The 23173-nt window shown below is 36.1% G+C and overlaps 1 protein-coding gene across 4 annotated transcripts in view; it reads right to left on the bottom strand.

The window, feature by feature from the left end:
• The window catches only part of ELF1 (E74 like ETS transcription factor 1), a 91577-nt gene that overhangs the window by 48952 nt on the left and 19452 nt on the right, over positions 1–23173 (bottom strand). Inside the window, exon 1 of one of the 4 annotated variants that reach the window (XM_010973290.3) lies at positions 15401–15554. The exons of the other annotated variants lie outside the window; for them this stretch is intronic. The gene's annotated coding sequence lies outside the window, so the exon portion shown is untranslated. Of the gene's footprint in view, positions 1–15400; positions 15555–23173 lie in introns of those variants that run through there. 4 annotated transcript variants of the gene reach the window in all.

Raw genomic sequence — 23173 nt, 5'->3', positions numbered from 1 at the left:
GCAAAATTTAAAGGTCATATAAACAGCTTAATGGCCACAGACTGCATTATTAGGTGATAGCTGCTCCACGTGCTCAACTGATGGGTCCTGACTACCTTTCCTGCAGCTCCCTTGTGGTTTCTCAGCCTGCAGTAGGAGTAATTTACCAAAAATGAAAATAGGTTCAAACTTATTCCTCTATTTAAAACTAATCAGTGGCTTCCACTGCCTATAAGAAAAACTTCAAATCCACTAGCAGGGCTGTGGCTCTTCATGATGCCACAAGAGGTATGTGAAAAATTGAGCCAGATTTCTAAAACTGGGTATCTGAACACCTGGACTGGAAGAGTGAATGGGAATAGTCCACGGACCCAGCTTAAAAGGACGTCTCTGTCACAACTCTAGTACTCCTCACTCTCATCTCAAAAACAGGTATTCCAGCATTTCTGCATTTTATAGATCCCCATGGCTCACCCTGTATTAAAGAAGCCAAAGCGGGCCCTGCCCCCATTTCCTTGTAGGTACTACCCTTTCCCCGGCTTTATCTGAGCTTGCTGATATGCTCAGTCCAGATCTCTCTAAATACTCCTGGGTGAGCATAACCTTTTATACCTGTGGCATTTTAGGGGCCTCTTCCAAGTCACAGTGGGACCAGACTTAAGGATATAAACTCTAGAGAAGCAGAACATTTTCACCTTTTCCCAAATCACCAACAAGTCTGATGGGCTCTAAGATCCCTGTGCACAAAACTTCCTGCTCCCCACGTGTGAGAAGACCCTCAATTTCACAGCATACCCCTCTCTTTGTCTTTAAATAATCAAACTCTGTTTTAAACATGTTTGGATGTAAACAGTTCCGGCGCTCCATGTCAAGACCCTTAAAATGGGGTTCTTCCTACAGTCATCCTCAGAACTGTCTGGCACTTACCTAAGATGCTAAATTCAATGACACCAAAAAAAAAACAAACCTAGAAGCAGCAAAACTACAAGATGGAAGATGAAAAGTGAAAGGGCATTAGTATAAATTGCACATGTAACTTTATACTTTTCTACTGTACAAGTCTTAGATAGAAGCAAATCTTAAATACCATTTGTAAGTAATCTAAAAGTTCACAATACAGAATAGTTAAAATTTTAGGCCATTCATCTTTTATAATTTCTCGATTTTTAAATCATTTGCATCTATTTCAGTCACGGTTAACTAAAGTGCACCAAGGGCCCCTGCATTAGGTTTTCTCCTATTGAAAACAGTTTTGTTATGCTTATTTGACGAATATCCAGAGCTAATCAAAAGATCCCACGACATCCATTTTCAGAAGAAACTCTGTTGCTACAGACTGACTTGGTGGCAAAAAGTTGATGAATATTTACTGAACTTCCCTTATGCTCAGCACTGTGAAAAATAGAGGTAATACATAGCCTTGTTCCTATGAAGCTTACAATCTAGTTCAGGAACTAAGAGCAAGAGAGATTACAACTGAACACCAAAACTTAGTATTTAATTAAATGCTAATAAAGCTGGTCAATACTGCAGCATTTTAGAAGAGGGGATGGTCAAATGGGTCAAGGAAACACTCAGACAACGGAGGACCTAAACTCAACCTTAAAGTAAGGTAGGACGTAGAGAGACCAAAGGGAAAGGAAAAGATAGTATAGGGTGTATGTGTCTGTGTTTGCTCATCTGTGCAAACGTGTGTACGTGTGAGAGGGAGAGAGAGAGAGAGAGAGAGAGAGAGAGAGAGAGAGAGAGAGAGGGAGAGGGAGGGAGGGAGGAGGCTGAGGCACAGAAGAATGAAGAGAATCAAAACTGACCAAAGTAAGTTTGGAGATAGATAATAGCTTGACAAAAGCTAAGAGTTGACAATGGGAAACAGAAAATGTGGTTTAAAATAAGCGAAGCAAAACCAAATTGTGGAGTCTTGAAAGTCAGGCAGTAGAATTTAGGCTTGATTTGGAAAGAAGAAGTGGAAAGTTCCTGAAGGTTTTCAAATCCTGTTGCAACAAGAGAGTGTGGTCCCCATGATTACAAAGCCCAATGCAAGTCACATAAGTGGGATCTGGTAACTACCATTCAAAAATGATGAGGACAGCTTAAACAAACATTCCATAGCTTCACTGCTACACTGATAACTTGTAGCCACTGATGTGTATACTGTCCTCCTTAAATTCTTCATTAATTACTTATAATAGAGATTCTCAACAGTGGTTTTTAAACCACCCAGAGTGTGGGAAAATTAGGTAAAACAAACAAAAATTACTTAACTGGTTTACTTCAAGTTTTTGTTCTTTGCCTAAGGATTGGAAGACAGGAGAAATAAGAAAATAAGATTTTCAAAAAGATATGACTCATTACCATATAACATTTCTTACAAGTTATTCAACTGAACATCAAAATTGTCCTACATCCATTTGGATACCAGTGAAATTTTGAAATATATGAAGTAGCTGTATCCATGGATGATTGTATCCTGTCATTTAGTATTAAGTATTTTGAATAGAGGATGCTGATTTAGTTATTCAGTGAAGAAAGATGTGAGATCCATGACAGATGCAAGTTTCTTGGTCAACAGAGACTTTTATCACCAACTCTCAAGGAATCTTTACTTTCTTCCAGGATGACGCTTAGAAGACAGACACTCCTGTGAAAATGTCTAGTTGTCTATGTGAGGCTGCATTAAACCTGGCTCTTTATTAGACGTATTTTCTGCTTTACAGCTTTGCCTTATTTTTTGAAAGTTCAAGAATTCAAAGTTGCCTTACTAGAAGTAATAGGCACTTTTTAGATTTTTGAAAATACTTTAGCATGAAGACACATCCAGAAATTGTACAGCAGTACAATAAGGCCTGCTTCCATTATCATTTGTTGGTAATATCTAATATCTAATAAGGGCTTTACAATTTATAAAGCAAGACATATATACTACTTTACTTAATTCTTAAACATCTCTAACGACCACTGATGTTTTTGCATAGATACAGAAAACCATGACACTTATCCTCAGGGAATTTAAGAAAGAGATGACAATAACAAATCAGAAAAATAAGTAGAAAAAAATAATAGGTACTATTTATGTGTGCCAGACCCTCTACTAGAGCACTTTGCTGTGTCTGTCATTTAATCTTCATATCAGTAAATCCATGGATGGAGAGAGCCAACAAGTAAGGGCAAGAACTTTGTCAAGGTCACCACCATACTCCACTCCCACAGCTTACACAGATGGTCCATGAAAAATATTTGTCAAAGGAATACTCAAGATGCTCAGAGAAAGCTTGAGTGCACGTCTGATTTCAGCTCACTCACGCTCATTCATCTAGTCAATAAAATAGTCACTGAGTAGCTACAATATACCAGATTCTGTTCTAGATGGCAGAAGCACAGCAGTGAGCAAAAGAGACCAAAATTTTTGCCTGTGTGGAGCTTCTAATCTAGTGATCTTTATGTTCCCTCTCAAAATATTCTGCTTTAAGAATGTGGGCCTGTCAGGCAATATAGGTTACCTTACAACCATGAATAGGAACTCCGCCTCTCTCCTTCCATGTCTCCCAATTCCTGACAACTGGATACAGAAAATGTGACTTCTCCAACTCATAAGGAAAGGGGAAGGGAAAATTTGAGGAGGAAATAGATAACAGCTGTATCCAATGGTAGGCTTCTTCCAAGCAAACCTCAGGGCGTCTACTTCAGTTTCTTTCTTTCTTTCCTTTTTTTTTTTTAAATTTTCTTCCTTTTTTCTTTTTTTGGTGGGGGGGGGGAGGTAATTAGGTTTATTTGTTTATTTTAGAGGAGATACTGGGGATTTAACCCAGGACCTCATGCATGCTAAGCATGAGTTCTACCACTGAGCTTACAGGGAATACCCTCCCCCCTCACTTTCATTTTTAATTTGACTTTGAATGAAATAAATTTAACAACAACTAAAAAGTGTATTGTTATTTTTTAAAGCATCCCCTTCACAAATATAAATACTTAGAGGAAGAAGAGAAAATTCTCCCTGTATTGTCTTTTTCCTGTATACTGGGTGGCCTACAGAAATCATTATCAATACTACCTCTAGTCTTTATTTATCTAACAAGCACTCACTAGAGATCTATCTGCCAGACACTGGTGGGTAACAGAGAAGGACAGGAAAGAGACAAGCTACTAAGACACAGTCTTCCCCATGGGCAATCAGTCTATCAACAAAGACAAAACATGTAGCAGAAGTGGATACAAAGCTTATTCCCCCTTGTTATTCAGTAATTATTTGCCAGGGGCTACTCCAGGTAGGAGCAAAGGTAAGCCTAAAAGCTTAAATCACTGCATAATAGGTGAAACAATAATTTAATGAAAACAAACTTTTCCCTAAAAGGACCAAGGATCTAGCATCAGAAGACCCTCATTCAAGTCCTAGTTCAGCCATTTACTAACTGTATTTTCCTGGATAAGTCAACCTTTAAGATCTTCCTTTCATTATCTTAGAGCTATAACTAAAAGATCTTTGTAAACCACTAAATGCTCTAGAAGTTTTAAAGAATATTGATTACACCAAAATACAAAAATAAATTAATGCTTACCAAAAATTTGAGACCAATATATTAGCTTATCATTTCATATTGAATGTATATCATATATTCAAATCTGAACACCAATCATTAATAATATAAAAATATTTCACAAAAATAAACAGATTTTACATTTTCTCTATCAAACATCTAATTGTAACCCATGCAATAACCCATGCAATTCATATAATATAAAACAAGCCTACAATATACCTAGAATCAAAAGTGACAAAAGTTCAATGAAAGAAGCTTCATACTTAACTGGTCTCCCGAATGGGAAATTAAAGCAGCAATTGTACATCTGTGTCTCTGTTCCTCTCATCGTGGTTTAACTGACAGGAAGCAGAGAACAAGATATGGCATACAAACATCAAGCATTTCCTGCCTTCTCTGCTACATCTTTATGTCTTGTTTTATAAATAGTCCAATAGTTTACGTGAAAATGTATCAAAGCCTGGTGTCGGAAACATAACATACAAGTGGTAAAGAGTGTTTATGAAAACAGAACAAATAAAAAGGTATTTTGAGGTTGGGATCTCAATTCATTAAGATTCATTATTAATAGTTTTCTTAAGAAGTATTCTTAGGAGTAAACACCCTACAAATTAAGACTTGAAAACCACAATGACTAAGTAAAAAAAATCAAATGTCTGAACAATAGAACAAGCCCTCAAACTGTTTTACCCAACTGGTTAGATTAGTAACACAATCACCTAGACAGAAGACTCCCTCCCCACCTTGCCTTTACCTCTCCAAAAAGAAAATTACCACCAAAACCAAACCAAAACAAAACAAAAAACCAAAAACAAACAAACAAACAAACAAACAAAAAACAAAAAAAATAAAAAACGTTGAGCAACTGACTCAAACCAAAGCAGGACAGATACCCTGCCTCTGATCTTTGGTCATTTTTACCACAGATTGTTAGCACTTCACCTAGATTATCATTTGTGTTCTTCCCCCCGAATAAAACTCTTGACTCCCTTGCTTTCTTCCCTATAGATCAAAAACTTGGTTCACATTATTTACTCATGTGTGTTCAACAATCAGCTGTACACAAACCAAATAGGACTCTATTCTCAATAAGTGAATCTTACTGTCTTAATTCATTTTAAGCAAGTTTCCAATTAATTACAACTAAGACAGAGATGCTCATTTTTTATTATGCCTAGCTGCCTCCCAAACTAATAATTCCTAAGAATCACCTCAATTCATCACTCACATGCCTCATATTCTATAAAAACATGGATACAGTGCAGCCATCTTCTCCATTTATATTGGTCAATGCTTACCTAAGCCATAAACTACCATTTCACTAGGCCATAGTGCTATTCATCTCGAGGTCAATATCCAAAATGACTCAATGTTTTACCGCAAGTAAGCCCATCTCATGGCCTTTCTTTCCTAAGGAGAACTTATATACATCTAATAGTTTAAGCACAGCACCATGCTTCTAAAGCAGGTAACATTTCTTAAATACTTCTAATGTCTTGGAACACAATTTCATTTTTTTCCCAGTATTTTTCAACGAAAGGATCTAGTTCATTCTTTTCAACAGTGTAAGAGCTATTAGTGCCTTCCTAGCATATCTTTAGTTTTAGTATATTTCTGCTCATACTCGTAAATGTTATTACGCTCAATTGTCCTCAATATCTAGGGAATAAATGCTCCCTGAATTCTGAGGAAAGTGTCCCATTTTCTTACACATTAGCTCCCCTTCACACAGCCTCTGGCTCTGATGCTTGATCCAACCACCCTAAATGGTAGAAAAAGTCTCAGAACATCTGCGGAGAACCTAGTGTCTACCACCTTCTCAACAATCAAATATGCTAACAGTGGTGGGCAAATGTTCCATTCTACCAAGCGCAGGTGAACAGTACACCTTCCTTTTGGTTTATTCCCAAGACTAACAGGTTGCAAATAATCCTGTAACAACCAGCAGGTTTGTCTCTTATTCACAGACAAAAGGGTCAAATATAATGCCCAGCTTAAGAGTCCGTATCATAAAACACTTTGAATAAACAAATGATTTACACAACAAATCTGTTTCTAAATATGGATGGTCTTACACTATCTCTCAAACTAAAACATTAATTCTACTTACTCTATTTTAATTCAAAATCTTCACATTTTTCTTTATGCTTTAATACATAAGTATGTATGTTTTGTGTGGTATACGTTAAACCTTGTATCAATAGTGTAACACTGTATATATTCTTCCAGCAAACTTTAACAACTTTCCTTAGGACATAAAATTCTGAATAACAAAGGTTATTTGGAAAGGAATTTTAAACATTAAACATTCGCTAGAACTTGGTGCTTAGAAAAACATGACTATCAAAGACAAGCCATGATTATTAGACTACCATTGTAACAAAGAAATCTCTAGGATGCACAAAGCAGACCATCTTCAATGATGTCTTTCACAGAAAGTGTTCTGACCTTCTGCAGAACAAAGACACCCCACCTTAGGAATGCCATGGGTAGAGATCTTAACAAGAAGTTTGGGGTCTAACCCCAACAGTCTCTTTCTAACTCACCTAAAAGGTGCCGGCTACACATCACCACCAACACAGCGATTGTTCTATCAGCATGGATATGTTCTAAACTGCCATAAGAAAATCTCTGGCTATGTTTGTTTTAGAAACTCAGTTCTTTAACTCATTCTGAAGTTAAGTAATATATAGCAACTCAAAGTTCTCCCAGTCAAGAACAACACAGCAGGAAAATGTAAATCAGAACATGCCTAATGAGGAGTTAGAATCTACAGGAAGAAGTTAATTTGTAGGCATATTTCACCTGCTACCACAAAGCATGTAGATACCACTGTGAAAATTAAACTCAAAGTTACTACACAGAAATCCCTTAGACTAGAAGAGGAGCCAGCAACTGACTTCTTACGTCTTTTAATTTCCCTCTTCTTAATCACAAAGTCACCAACTAAACAGAAATACTGAGGCTCAGAATCAATACTCACTTTCTTGGAGAAATGTTGATTTCCTCATTAGAGGGGCACCAAATAAGCTTATATTTAACATAAACTTTAATACAATTATCTCTCTACCACTACATAGTGGTGTAGAGTACCATCATTTATTTAACTAATCTGTATTTTTGGATATCTGGATTATTTCCAATGTTACATTATAACAGTAATTCTCAAAGTGTAATCCTCAGACCCACAGAGGATCCAGAAACCCCTTCAGGGAGTTCATGAGGTCAAGATTATTTCCACAGTAATACTAAGGTATTATTTGTCCTTTTTCACTGTGTTGACTTTGCACTGATGGTGCGAAGGTAGACAACACTGCTGGTGCCTTAAGTGTAAATCAAGGCTGTGCCACCACTCTGTACTAGTCATTGTGTTCTTTACCACTAGGTACCCACACACAAAAAAGGAGTTTCCCTTAAGAATGTCCTTGACAAAGAGTAAAAACTATTTTTTTCTCTTACATTCCACTATTAAATACATGTCTTTTAAATAGTCTAAATGACAAAACAGGAATTATGCATAAAGTACTTCCGTCTCATTCTAAAATAGGGTGGCTGTCTTGAGGAAAAGCACTAATGCTATTATTGTTTGAGTTGTGAACTAAACTAGCAGCTTCTTTCATGGAACACCATTTTTACTTCAAAGAAATATTTATTAAACGGAATTGGATATTTGGCAGACCTTTCCCCAAAAATGAACAAAGTGAGCCCCATCACTTCAAGGAATAGCACTGGTGACAATAGCATTTGTCACCAATGATAAAAGGCAAGCTTTCAACTGAAAAAAAATAAGAATTTTGGAAAACTTGGTAATTTTTTTTTACTTATGTAGAGCCATTCACCGCTTTAAATCAACTTCTACTCCTCATCAAATTAAACATTATTTCTCAGTTATTTATAAATGTGGGGCAAAAAACGTACCCCTTACATAGCACAATTTATTATGAAATAGTTCAGAGAAAGAAAGAATACATTGACAAACCTATCACCCAGCTTTACATGAACATTTCTTTAATAATTTGTTTCATATTCTTAAGAATAAAAAAGTCAAATATAGTTAAAGCCTCTTCTATATCCCTCTCCAATCTCCTCTGACTTTTTGAAAATTGATGTTTCCCCTAACTGTCCATACTTTTATACCTTTACTACATATATACCATAACGGTAATAAAAAAATAAAAAAACGGTTTTGTTTTTATGTACATAATTGGGACTATAATGTATCTATTCTATTAAAATTTGTTACTTATTCAATAGTATGTTTGAAATAAACTCTAGTTAATAAATGACAGGCATGCTGAACTGCTTAGTGTTTAGTGGCCAAATATGTAACGTCTGCAACTTACACTAAGGGCATCAATTACCCATTTATTTAGGGTCCTGGAGGATTTTAGCCCCCAGGGTACAACACCATAGTAAGATGCTGAACAGGTAAGAAAGCATCAAATGGCAGGCATCCGTTCCTAGGAAAGATAATGAAAAAACTCTAAATTTTCTGAAACTATTCACTCTCTCCATAATCTGCAAACTCTTCCCATGCCTCAATGTGAACAGAGAACTCTTGCAGGTATGTTCCAAGAACCATGTGTAAGAGTGTTCCCAAACTGGAAATAATCTACTGCCATCAACAAGAGAGCATAAATACATTCTGGTATAGACAATGCAATACTATACTGCAATTAAAGTTAACTAAGGTAAATCTCATAGATGGAAGGAGCAAGTCACTATAGAATATATATGGTGTGCTCCATTTAAATAAAGTTCAAAGGGGTAAAACTATAAAGAAAAGGTTATCACAAAAATCAAGATAATAGTTATTTTTAAGGGGAAACAAACATGGGCAGAGTAGGGGATTTCTATCTTAATAAACACGCTCTATTTCTTAACCTCAGCTGTAACATGGGTAAACACTTTGTAATTTAAACTGTATGTTTTATATATTCTCCTACATGCATATTTCATGGCTTCAAAGACAAATGGACAATGAATTGCCCCATTATAATACTCAGCTTCCATGTGGTATTTTGATAAAAAAAATAAGATGCACCTAAACCAACAATTATTAAATCAACACTTCATTATTATAGTTTTACTGTAAAATTTTCTAGTTTCACTGTTTATAGGGCTGGATTCTAAAACACCGGTTTGTAAAATAATCAATTTTCTTTAAATTTTTTAAATTATACCATACAATTCTGCACAAATTCAATGATCACCATATAACTGAGCATCCATCATGCAGATAATGAACTTCACATGACTTTACATCATGTAAAGTCATACTGGTTCCTGCTACTTTGAAGAACTTCTCATATATATGATAGAAGCCAAGACAAGGATAGATTCAAGAAAATACAAATTTGAAAAATCAAGAAACAAGAAACTTTTATACGTGGTTGCCTTTAAGCAATGGGACTGATAGTGGGAAAGGGGAGAGGAGGGAGACTGCATTTCATTAAAGGCTTTTTTCTATTAGATTTTCAACAATGTGCATCACTTTGATAGCATTTTTTTTTAAATTGATGTATAGTCAATTTACAATGTTGTGTCAATTTCTGGTGTACAGCACAATGCTTCAGTCATACATGAACATCCATATATTCATTTTCATACTCTTTTTCACCATAAGTTACTACAAGTTATTGAATACAGTTCCCTGTGCTATACAGTATAAACTTGTTTATCTATTTTATATATATTAGTTAGTATCTGAAAATCTCAAACTCCCAATTTAACCCTTCCCATCCCCTTCCCCACCTGGTAACCATAAGTTTGTTTTCTATGTCTGTGAGTCTGTTTCTGTTTTGTAAGTAAGTCTTTTTTTTTTTTTTTTTTTTTTAGATTCCACATATAAGTGATATCATATGGTATTTTTCTTTCTCTTTCTGGCTTACTTCATTTGGAAAGACAATCTCCAGGTCCATCCATTTGCTGCAAATGACATTATTTGATTTTTTATGGCTGAGTAGTATTCCATTGTTTAAATATACCACAGCTTCTTTATCCAGTCATCTGTTGATGGACATTTAGGTTGTTTCCATGTCTTGGCTATTATAAATAGTGCTGCTATGAACACTGGGGTGCATGTATCTTTTTGAATTAAGGTTCCCTTTGGATATATGTCCAGGAGTGGGATTGCTGGATCATATGGTAAGTCTATCACTTTGATAGCTTTTTAATATCAAAATTATTAAATCAATCTTCATAAAAATTCTAGAAGGTATTCATAGGTTACAGGTTTGTTTGTTTTTTTTAATGCTAGAAATGAATCTCAGGCTACAAAATATGGGGATAAAAAAGAGCTGATACCTTACTACTCAGCATTAAAGGGCAAATGAAAGAAAAGCTCTGAATTCGCATAGGGGGAAGAGAATGAAAGTGAAAAGAGAAGTTTAGGAAGAGTTTTCTGATGAGGAGGACAGTGTTAATTCAGATACTTATTACTGGAAAAGAAGGAATCAAATTTGTACAACCAAAGCTCAGCTGGATAATTTATCCCCACTACCAACAAAGCAAATAGCACAGGAGTTATTTTTTCATAAAGGGGTAGGGTGCCTAGACATTAGTTATATAGATCAACAGCTCCTTACTTTAGTATAGAGACCATCTGACAAAACACAAAGATAGAAGTGACAAATAACTTTCTCCTCAGTAGTTCCTCCAGGGTAATGGGAAAAAGATTGCTCAGATAGTTCAAACTGCCCCAATCACTCAAGATGACTCAAGGATGTTACTAATTTAATTTCTACCATTTATATGAAGTAGCTCCTAAGCAAAGGAAATATTCTGGCCAAATGATGGAAACAATAATTATATTCACACCATTCAACCGATGGGACTCTTCTTTCCATTCCTATAAGAGTCTGTGAACATCTATGTCCCATTAGATGAGATTTAATGTAAGGCAAAGCCTACAAATATGCAGTCAGTTATGCAATTAAATGTCCAAAGAAATCTCAAAAATCATATTCAAGCATCACACAGTTAAAAAAAATATTACTCCCTCCAGACTCAATCAATGACAAATAATAACAGTGTATTTTCTGGGAGAGAAGGGTTTTCAAAGACTATAAATGCTACCCTAAATCATGAAGGGACTATTTTTGCTAGAACCCCAAGAAAAAGGGAATGGAGAGATACCATGAAGCACCAAAGGGAACTAAAACAAAACAAAACGAAAAAGTAACATTGGGAGAGTGATGGTTCACTGAGAGATAAAGAATAGGTTAATTACATCTGAAAAACAAAAATAATTACTTTAATTATACACTGTGGTCAAGATGGCAGTGGGGAGCGAGAGGGGGGAAAGCAGAAACAGAAAAAAAGAAAGAGGGAGAGGTACAAAGTTGAAAGACACAGCACAGCCAAAAACTGGACTAGAGAAAGGGCTAACTGGGAGAGGGAGACGAGCTAAGTTCCAATGCTGATAATAAACCACTCCAGTCACTTTCCTTACCTGAGGCTGTGGGCTTCAAAATACTACTGTTATTTTAAAATTCAGATATTAAAATACTGAGTAACTGATTAATCACTCTTCACTCTTTCCAAGAAAGTGTGGCAGCACCTGCACTTATTAAAATAGCAGACTGATAAACCAAACCCTAGGCCTAATGAGCCAGAATCTCCAAGTCGAAGCCAGGTGATTCTGTTATACCAAAGGTTGAAAATTTCTGCCTTAAAGATAGTATACTACCAGGTAGGTGTTAATTTTCTCTTTGGTTACAGCGTGTGGGCACCAGAGATTAAGCTGAGGGTCACATGCCCTTTCTAGATCTGCCACCACTAAGTTGGGCAGGACCTGCCCAACTGAGTGGCCAAAGGTTTAATGCATCAAATAATAACAGCCTATACACATGTGCTTGATACTCTGTCAAAGCTGAAAAAGAGAAATAGAATAAAACACCTCTGATCTCTAAGAGCTCATATTCTTATTCTTATTAAAGACACTCTTCTTAGCCTATGCGAACGCTATTCATTCTTCAGTGCTTCCTGACTATTTGAAGTCTTAGTCATCTTTCATCTCTAGGTAAACAGTCTGAACCCAAAGTTAAAAAGTTAACAGCTCAGCGGTTTGGTCCCATTCTTTACTTATTTTACCTATGTCACCACACCCTGTTTTCCCAGGAAGAATCTAAGTTTGTGAGAATAGGACCGAGGTTTTCCAGCACTCTGTGCGCCGTTTGTTGCTTAGGACAATGATGACCACATTGTTGAGGATTTGATATTGAGTTAGGTTAGGAGACTTGGACATTTAGGAATCAACAGTCATTTGCAAAGTAATTTAAAAAATTCAAATTTCAGACCTAAAGAAAGGGAGATCTGAAGTAAATTTCAACCACCACAATAAAATACATCAAAAAATTAACAGACAAAGATTTTGTATTCCCCAAAAGATTCTAAAAGTGGCTGGTATGTATAATAAACTCTCAAAAAAGAAGATACGACAAATAGAATCAGATTATTAATTATGGGAAGGTTAAATTCAAGACTGTCACAATGTCAGAGTTTAGAAACCTCTAGATATTGTAAACATATGCAGAAGTTTTACACACACACTTTAATGGAACAAGGCATCATATGAAATAGTATTTGCCCTCCCAAAAGAATATAAAGTAAAATTAAAGCAGAAATAAATCTGTCTTTGTATCTAGAAGTTCAAAGTAAATTCCCAAGTCCTCATATTTCCATCTCCCCAGGCCCATCTTAAACAAGCAATGTCACTATGCTTCAACTACGAAAAATTCTAATAGTAAAAAAAGCTGTTGTAGAAATTAAAGCCTCATCCTTTCTCTGTCATATGAAAAAGGGAACTAGTTTGAACACATTTTCAAAATCATTAGTTAGTTCATTTGGTCATACCTTATCACCAAAATGATCACCAAGCAACTTAATTAAGGTTTTATTTACTCCTGAGGAAATACAGACCATTTCAAACAAAGCATCACTTGTTGGTGTGTGTGGGCTAATGCGAGCAGCTCCAGGCTGAAAGGCCTGCCATCAAGCACAGCACAACCTTGAGTAAGTCACAGGACCTCTATGGGCCACTGTTTCTTCATCTATAAAAGTGAGGCAGCTGGACGATCTTCAGTCTTTTTTAATGCTAAGTTCTTCAAATTAATAATTCTAAGCTTAATTCTAATGACTCACTTTAAACTCATAGTCAACCTTATGAAAGGAAAGCCGTGGGAAGAGGACTACCTAATAAGTCTTACTGGCCTTCCCTTGCTCCCATGATTTTTTTTTTCCCCTCCCTCCACTTTGAAGCCCCACCTCAGTCATTTCTACATAATAGGAAACTAGAAACATATGACCAGTATCTATGCTATTAAATTGTGCCTTAATTTTAAGTGTCTTAATTTTAAGAAACTAAATTCTTCTACTTCTCCTTAGTCAATAAAATCTTATTTGCTCATTTGTGTGTCCCTTGATTTTTCTCCGTGGATCACTGGCCTTTAAAAACTCAAAAAAAAAAAAAAAAAAAAGGCAAAAAAGTTTCATTTGATTTTTCACACAGAACAGACTAGAAGTAAATACAGCCCCTCTCTGCTTACTCAAAAGCTGACTAAACCAGCAATATGCAAACAAAGGTGATAGCAAATAGTTCAGAGCTGAACTGGTAAAATTTCTGTGTCTTTCTGATAACACCACAAAACTGATATCTGATCATATGAACAATCCTTTCAAAGAGTAAGAAATAATAACTGACTGCTTTTCTATCTTCCCCTCATCTGACAGGCCTTCAAGCACTCAGAAAGTTATTAACAGCAAGTTCCCGAAGAACTAGCTAAATATCATTACAGTTAATAATAAATGACCTGGCAAATTTTATTTCCAAAAACTTTATTTGGAATCACTGCATATTCAAATTTTACTTTCACTCAAATTTTAGTTTCATAAATAACTTATCATAAATAATAAATAAACTACTGCATCCAGCCTCTTAAAGTGCCTAGAATTTCAAGGCGCACCAGAACTTGCCAAAATCTAATTTCAATGATGAGAAAGGTTTCAGGAAAAAAACTAAGTAATTTTTTCTTTCACAAAAGATACTATTTTTTTTTCACTCAGAACAAGCGAATTTTAAGAACAGCTGTACAGACAGGGCAATACTCTTTACTTATTCTTTTTACAGAAATCAAAATACTACATATGTCCTCAGAAGCAAGTTATGCTTCTGAAGTTGTTACCCAGAACAAGTTTCCAGTGTGAATTATACAATTTCTTTTCTAACAGTAAATGAATCATTCTAGCCTTTCTTCCTCTTTATTTAATAATCACTTTTACTTATTATCTAAATGATCCATTCATTTTACTTAAACTTCTCTTTCATTTTCAAAATTAAATGTTTAGTATAATTTCATTTATTTTAAGGAAAGAAAAAAAGGACAGAACAGTGAATGAGCAACACCTATGACTGAGCTGTCCCAAAACTTCCCCTTAACTAAAATACCAAAACAAAACCATCGCTCCTGAATTTCTTTCTTAACATCCATATCATACATGAATAATACAGTTTACTTAATTGTAACTTACAGGCTACCCTCACAAATACAATTAACTTTTTTTAAAACTAAAATTTGTCCTAGTTTGCTTTGTGGTATAAGAAAGAAAGAAAGAAAAATCTCCTTTATTCTCAAGTCATATGGGGGCGGGAAGGAATCACACAAATAAAAAAAATACTTTACCAACAAAATCTAAAACTTTCCAGAATTTGAATGCTTTGTTTCCCCTAGAAGTTAAGTGCAATCAGGCATGTGACTGACTACACACGTTTTTTTTTCAGAGTTAAGGAACACATTCAGCCATGTTCTTCAACAGGTAAGAACCACCCTCCGTTTATCAGCTCAGGAAACAGCCAGAAGCAAACACACAAAATCTTAATGAGTTACCTTCAAATATTCGAGTTCTCTTTAGAGGCTGTCCTCTGGGCTTGAAAATAAAAAGCAATCCGGCAAGTTTTATGCTGTTAAAATGGCTCCTGTAGATTGGGGAAGTGGTGTCTGTGCTTCAGCTTATGAGTCATACATGAAACTGAGTGTTTCTAAGGGAGGCACGCCCATGTTGCCGTGGACCCAATTACTCTGCTAGGTCAAACATGTAAATCCACAGGTAAAAACGGGGGAGAGGTACAGAAAAAGGAGAGAGGTAGAGCCACAGAGCAAGATCTACTGTGATTAAACCATTACTTAGCTCAGGCTAATTACTATAATTTAAAATTAACAATAAAACAGAATCAGAATCTACAAGGAAGCAAAATGAAAAACCTGTATGTTGTTTTAAAAAATAAAACCTCAATTTTTAAAGTTATTTTAATATAGCAAGTAAATAAAATTATGAAAGAAAAAAAATGGGAGGGAATGGAAGGGAGACAGCCAACTTTCTGGCTTTTAATGTAACAATGGCCTGGTGAGTCTAACCTGGCTATTCATTAACCCTTATATAAAAGGGGTATATTGCTATGTAATCTGGAAAAGCTAGCAAACTGCAATACCAGATGCAGATTTATAAGTTCATTAAACAGATAAAATCCACTAGAAAATTCAAAGTTCAGGGGAAAAATAAGTGTGAATTGTTAATCTGGTTTACAGAACAAAAAGGCAAACGAGATTGGAAAAGAATTAAAGTCCAAGATAGCAAAATGATTTCGAATAGAATTGCCAGCTTGACAATACCTCTCTCAAAAAGTTCTGCTCTCAAAATCACCGAATATCAGACAAGGTGCCAGGCAGCTGAAATGGTAGTTACTATAGCTACTTACCCTGTCCCCTGGGTGAGTATTTATTCTAAGAGCTTAAATTGATCAAAATGGCTTGAAAGCATTAAGCACTTCCAAAAGTACTTTAAATGAAGAAGCATAACTCACCAGCTAGCTTTCATCCTAATATTTTACAAAAAGTAAATAGGATTTAGCAAGGTTTTCCCCCTTTAGTTAATTACTTGGAAGTAATTACTCTGCCTTACTAGAGGCACAGCTGAGAGGACATGCTGTCAGACTTAGACAGGAACTTCACAAACTGCTACAAAACATAATGATTGTGAACCAACTTTCTGCCCATTAAGTGCCTATTTATTCCATGCTACTGAACACTGCTTGACCAATCTTTTTACTAAAATAATCTTCATGATTTAACAAGTTATTAATAAAAATTATGCTTAAAAATACATCACTCTTTCTGCTGTCAAATATCATATTTAACTTGTTTTAGAGCTCATTTATCCAGAATGATTATTTGGAATCCACACACCAAGAAAAAAAGCCCTTTGAGCAGTCACAGGAGATGGTCACTGGAAAACCCCCAAGTCGTTTCCCAGAGCTGGTATTTATCTTAGACAATATCCACGTAAGCCTAATAATCCAATTATCTTTCAGCGAATCAGAATTAGAAGTTATAAGGGGTAAAAGAGGAACTAGTGAAAGGATGATGTCAGAACAAACAAGAGACAGAGTAGATAGTGAGAGATTTTTTAAAAACCTCTAACGCTACAAATACCAGTTTCAAAATACTGGGATCTGAAGTCACTCTGAAAGTTCAGTAAATTCTACATACTCTCCGAGGATATCACCATATAGTAAGTGCCTAGAAGTCAGCTTTAAAACACAAAATGACTAACATCAAATTGTAAAATTTTTTATGAAGTATGGATACATAAAAGGATAAGCTTCTGCTAAAGAGAAAATCCATTGATATAAAGTACCTCATTATTTGATAATGGCATATATTTGGAATGTAATTTAAAAGAAGTACTTTTGGCCACCAGTATGCAGAAGTGAAGAGAGCCATAAAGTGACAAGAATAACCCCTCTTCAACAGAAACAAACAGCTGTTCCCAAAGAGGTGATCCATAGTTGGTATTATAATATGTTGCCTCCTTGGTCAAGGGTGTCCCTATTAGCATTATTTTACCACCTAAAGGAACTAGATCTTGTTTCTAGTCACAGGCCTGAAAAATCAATTTACACACACACACACACACACACACACACAAAGGCAAACAGTTCAGCACAGGTTCTACAGTCAATCTGCTTGGCTCAAAATCCCAGCTCTGGAACCTATTACCTATCTAATCCTGGGCAATTACTGAACAATCCTGTACGTTAACTTCTTTATCTGTAATTTAGGCTAACAGCACTTCATGTACTACTATTTGGAATACATAAAGATCTCTTGCAATTCAAAAACAAGAAAACAAACCAGTTTTTTAAAAGATCAAACTATTTGAACAGGTAACTTCACCAAAGAAGAGCTACAGATGGCAATTAAGCACAGAAAAGATCTCAACATCATTACTCAATGGAGAAATGCAAATTAGAGTCACAGTACCACTACCCGCCACTAGAGTGAATTTAAAAACAAAAAACCATACCAAGGGCTGGTAAGGATATGGAGCAACTACAATTCACACATTGTTGGTGGGAATGCAAATGGTACAGCCTATTTGAAAAACAGTTTAGCAATTTCTTGTAAAGTTAAACATACACTTATACAATCCCATTCCTAGTTATTTATCCAAGAGAAATGAAGATATGTAACTATTTTTCTAAAAAACTTCTACATAAGTATTTATAGCAGTTTCATTCACTATCACCAAATACTGGAAACCCAAACGGCCATCAACTGGTGAATGGATAAACACATTGTGGCATATCCATACAATGGAATGCTATCAGCAATAAAAAGGTATGAACTTCCGCACTTCTGACAGAGGATACAACATGGATGAATCTAAAAGCATTTGGATAAGTGAAATAAGCCAAGCTCAAAATATATACTGTGCGATTCCACTTATATGACATTCTGCAAAAGACAAAACAAAAAGGACAGAAATCAAATCAGTAATTGCAAGGGACTGACAATGAGAGGAGGGGGCTGGCTACAAAGAACATGGGACCTGTTTGGGGTGATGGAAATAACCTGTGTGGTGACTGTGGTAGAGGTTACATGACCTGCACATGTTGTCAAAAGTCACAGAACTGTGTAACTAAATAGGGCAAATTGCCCTGTATATAAACGGTGTCTCGATAAACCTGACTTCAAAAAGAAATCCAGCTCATGTGTAATACAGTGATTAATACAGTACTAGGAATTTAGTAAACACTTCATAAACATTAACTGTTATTATTATGCTTCATAGTAGAAGCAACCAGTATCCAATACTTCAGGATGACAAACTTTTTATGTAAGTTATGTTATGGAAATACAGTATACCAGTACATACTGTAAGTGTGTTTGTTTCTCAAATTAGATATGCTTCCAAGTCAATATATACCTTAATATAAAGCTGTCATGGCTGTCTGGGGGAATTTCCAACATTTATATTTGAACAATTAGCTGAGAAAGATTTCAGTTGAATGAATTTATTAAATGCCAACTAAAGTTAAGACTCTTTCTTTAGAACTAATGGAAAGAATTTACTGCACTCTCTTTTTCCCTTTTATTTTTACATCATCTCCTTGAACTCAAATTCAAGACATCTAGCACATGAAAACACAGAACAGCCTTAACTTTCATACCTAGGAAACCTGGGCTAAAAAAAGGCATGGTTTGGATCTTCCTTTGGATCAAGAGCTAACATGCTTCCATCCAGAGGTGGAAGACGAAAAGATCAAACCATCAACATGATAAATGACCAAAATCACTCTTCTCTACTATTTAAATATACAAATAAAATTTTTAAGACTGAGAATCAGTATTATAAATCGTTTGGTGGGACAGAATTTTGTTGATGTTAACATCTCTCAAAGCGTAATCCCAGGTTCTGAGCAATGCGTAGCATTTCCAAATGTGAGCTTACATGTAAAACACAGTTAATTCTCTATTATCTACCACTAGCTTTGTTAAACTAAGGCCTCCTTCCCACTTCTGCAGATTACTAGGACTCATCCATAAGAACTGTCCTCCTGGACAAGTGTCTGTGTGTTTTAAGAGGCATACCAAAGGCAAAAAGGGGCCATGGCTTTGTCTGGTTTTGCTCACTATTCCTCCCACCAAGATAGGGCCCAACACATAGCAGAAACTCAAACACGTGAATGAGTAACTTTTCTAAAACAGTTCTTTGAGGAGAAACTGTAGCATATCAGGATTTTATTACAAATTGAATTTTTTTCATTTTTCAGTTTTATTAGGTCGAATTGTTACAATTTGCACATATAAAATAAACTGCAAGTAAATGCATATATACAATATACTGCACATATTTTTAAAATTTACCTATATGTACTGTTCATTGTTTCTAAGAACGTTTAGAGCTTTAGCTTTTTAAACTTACATAGTTATCAAAGGAATAAAGCCAACTACAAAATAAGAATTGATTCAAAAAGATAAATACACCATGCTATTAACAGCAACATTATTTACAATTGCCAAGATATGGAAGCATCCTAAGTGCACATCAATAGATGAATGGATAAAGAAGATGCAGCATATGTATGTAATGGAATACAACTCACCCATAAGAAAGGGTATTTTGCTATTTGCGGCCCTTCATTCACTTTTTTTATTCATTTCAAAAACCAGAATTTTGTAACTGGCGTAAATATTTGTTGCATCAGAAACAACAAAATACCTAGAAATAAACTTAACCAAGGAGGTTACCTGTACTCTGAAAACTGTAAAACACTGATGAAGGAAGTTGAAGATGATACAAAGAAATGGAAAGATACCTTGTGCTCTTGGATTGGAAGAATCAACATTATCAAAATGGCCATAATACCCAAAGCAATCTACCGATCCAATGCAACCTCTGTCAAAATACTCACAACATTCTTCACAGAACTAGAACAAACAATTCCGAAATTTATATGGAACCATAAAAGACCCTAAACTGCCAAAGCAATCTTTTGTAGATCTTTTTTCCCCCTCCTTTCTTCTTTTTATTCTCTTTTCTTATGGTTTGATGACTAAAGACGTTCCTTTAACGTTTGTTGTAAAGCTATTTTGGTGGTGCTGAATTCTTTTAGCTTTTGTTTACCTGTGAAGCACAATTTCTCCATCAAATCTGAATGCGAGCCTTGCTGAATAGGGTATTCTTGGTTGTAAGTTTTCCCCTTTCATCACTTTAAATATATCATGCCACTCCTTTCTGGCCTGTAGAGTTTCTGCTGAAAAATCAGCTGATAACCTTATGGGAGTTCCCTTGAATGTTACTTGTTGCTTTTCTCTTGCTATTTTCTCCTTATCCTTAATTTTTGTCAACTTGATGACTATGTGCCTTGGTGTGTTCCTCTTTGGGTTGATCCTATGTCGAACTCTCTGCAGTTCCTGGACTTGGGTGACTGTTTCCTTTCCCAAGTTAGGGAGGCTTTTGATTATTCTCTCTCCAAAAATTTTCTCAGACCCTTTCTCTCTCTCTTCTCTTTCTGGGACTCCTATAATGTGAATATTAATGTACTTCATGTTGTTCCAGAGTTCTCTTAAGCTATTCTCATTTCTTTTCATTCTTCTTTCTGTTCTGCAGTAGTGATTTCCACTAATGTGTCTTCTAGCTCATTGATCCATTCTTCTGCCTCATTTAGTCTATTCTTGGTTCCTTCTAGTGTGTTATTCATTTTAGTGATTTTATTCTTCAACTGTTTGGGTATTCTTTATATCTTCCAACTGTTTGCTAAAAACTTCACTATGTGCATCTCTACTTCTCTTGAGTTCTCTGAACATCTTCACCATCATTACTTTAAGCTCTTTATCAGGTAAATTACCTATCTCCTCATCACTAATTTCTTCTTCTAGGATTTTATCTTGTGCCTTGGCCTGGGAGATATTCCTCTGCCACCTCAATATTGGCTATCTTTCTATTTGTATTTTTAGGTAGGTTAGTTATGTTTCTCTACCTTGGAGAGGTGGCCCCCTGTGGGAAACATCCCATGCATCCCAGCAGTACACTCCTCTCTTGTCACCCAAGGGCCAGGGTCCAGCCCGTCCCAGTGTAGAGTCTGGCCTGTGTTTATGTATTCCTTCCACAGGCTTTGGATTGTTGTTTTCTTATTTCTGGTATCTGCCCCCTGGTGGATGAGGTCGGACTAGAGGCTTATGCAGGTTTCCTGGCAGAAGCAGCTGGTGCCTGCTCCTGCCCACTGCTGGGTGAAGCTTGGTCCTGGAACTCTGGTGGGGAGGGCTATGTCTAGAGACAGATACCTGTGGCTTAGGAAGTCTGACGATGGGTAGGGCTGTGTTTCCACCCTGTACGTTGTTTGGCCTGAGGCTTCCCTAGAGGCTGTTGGGTGGGGCTAGGTCTTGGTGCTAATGATCAAATCAAGATGTCAGCCTCCAAGAAAGCTCATGTAGATGAACATTCCCAGAATGTCCGCCACCAGCTTTTATGAACCCTGGGTGAGCCAGAGCCATCCCCTTTGTCCCCAGGAGACCTTCCAAAACCAGCAGGCAGGTCTGGCCCAGGTTTCTATGAAATCACTGCCTCTGCCCTTGGATCTGGCACACGTGAGAGTCTATGTATACTTTCCAAGTGAATGAAGTCTCTGTTTCCCCCAGTCCTGTGAGGCTCTTGGTACTAAGCTCCATTGGCCTTCAAAACCAGATGTCTTCGGGTCTCCTCCTCTTCCTCCCAATGCCGGAACCCTGGGCTGGGGAGCCAGATGTGGGGCTCAGAGCTCTCACTCCTCTGGAGGGCCTCTGAGACTTAATTATTCTTCAGCTTGTGGATTGCCCACCTGGCGGGTATGGGCCTAATTATATCACGAGCATGCCCCTTCTACTATCCCGCTCTGGTTCCCTCTTTATGTTTCCAGTTGAAGAAGATCTTTTTTGCTAGGCTCCAGTCTTTTTTTCAATGGTTGTTTAGCAGTCAGTTGTGGTTTTGTTGTCCACATTGAATTTTTTTTTAACAGACAAGATTTCACCAGTGATTTCTTTTTAAACTGAGGTATAACTGACCAATAATTTTATTATGCAATACAGCAGTAGTAATTATATCATGCCATATATCACATCCCCACCACTTAATTATTTTGTAACTGGAAGTGTATACTTTTTTAAATGGAGATATTGGAATCAAACCCAGGACCTTGTGCACGCTAAGCATGTGCTCTACCCACTAAGCTAAACTTAACCCCTGAAAGTTTGTACTTCTTGACCTCCTTCACCCATTTCACCCCAACCCCTTCCCCTCTAGCAACCACCCATCTGTTCTCTGTATCTATAACTCTGGTTTTGCTTTGTTTACTCATTTGTTTTGTTTTTTACTTTCCACATACAAGTGAAATCATATAGTATTTGTCTTTCTGTCTGACTTATTTCACTTGGCATAATACCCTAAATGTCCACCCATGTTGTCAAAATGGTATTATTTCTTTTTTTATGATTGAGTAACATTCCACTGTATATATACACATCTTCCTTATCCCTTCATCCACTGATGGACACTTAGGTTGTTTGATTTGGCCCAAGATCGGATATAGCTGAATTCATGTAAATAACTTGTTACAAAATTTTATTGCTGGTTGTTATTTTAGGTGTTAGACTTTCCCTTCATGTCAAAAATAACCAAGAATTGATTGTACAATTATATTCTTTATGATGCTCCCAGGTAACAAGGTAACTGAAATTAAAGTTTCATATAGTCATGGAATTCTCTCTCTTACAATTCAGAATTCAATATTAAAGACAGTATTATCTTTTACTTCAGTAGATTGTAACCAGGGATGCACCTCT

The sequence above is a fragment of the Camelus bactrianus genome, chromosome 14 (assembly GCF_048773025.1).
Source record: "Camelus bactrianus isolate YW-2024 breed Bactrian camel chromosome 14, ASM4877302v1, whole genome shotgun sequence".
In the NCBI taxonomy this organism is placed as follows: domain Eukaryota; kingdom Metazoa; phylum Chordata; class Mammalia; order Artiodactyla; family Camelidae; genus Camelus; species Camelus bactrianus.
Note: the sequence above shows the minus strand (reverse complement) of the source record. Positions and strands in the feature narration are given on the sequence as shown.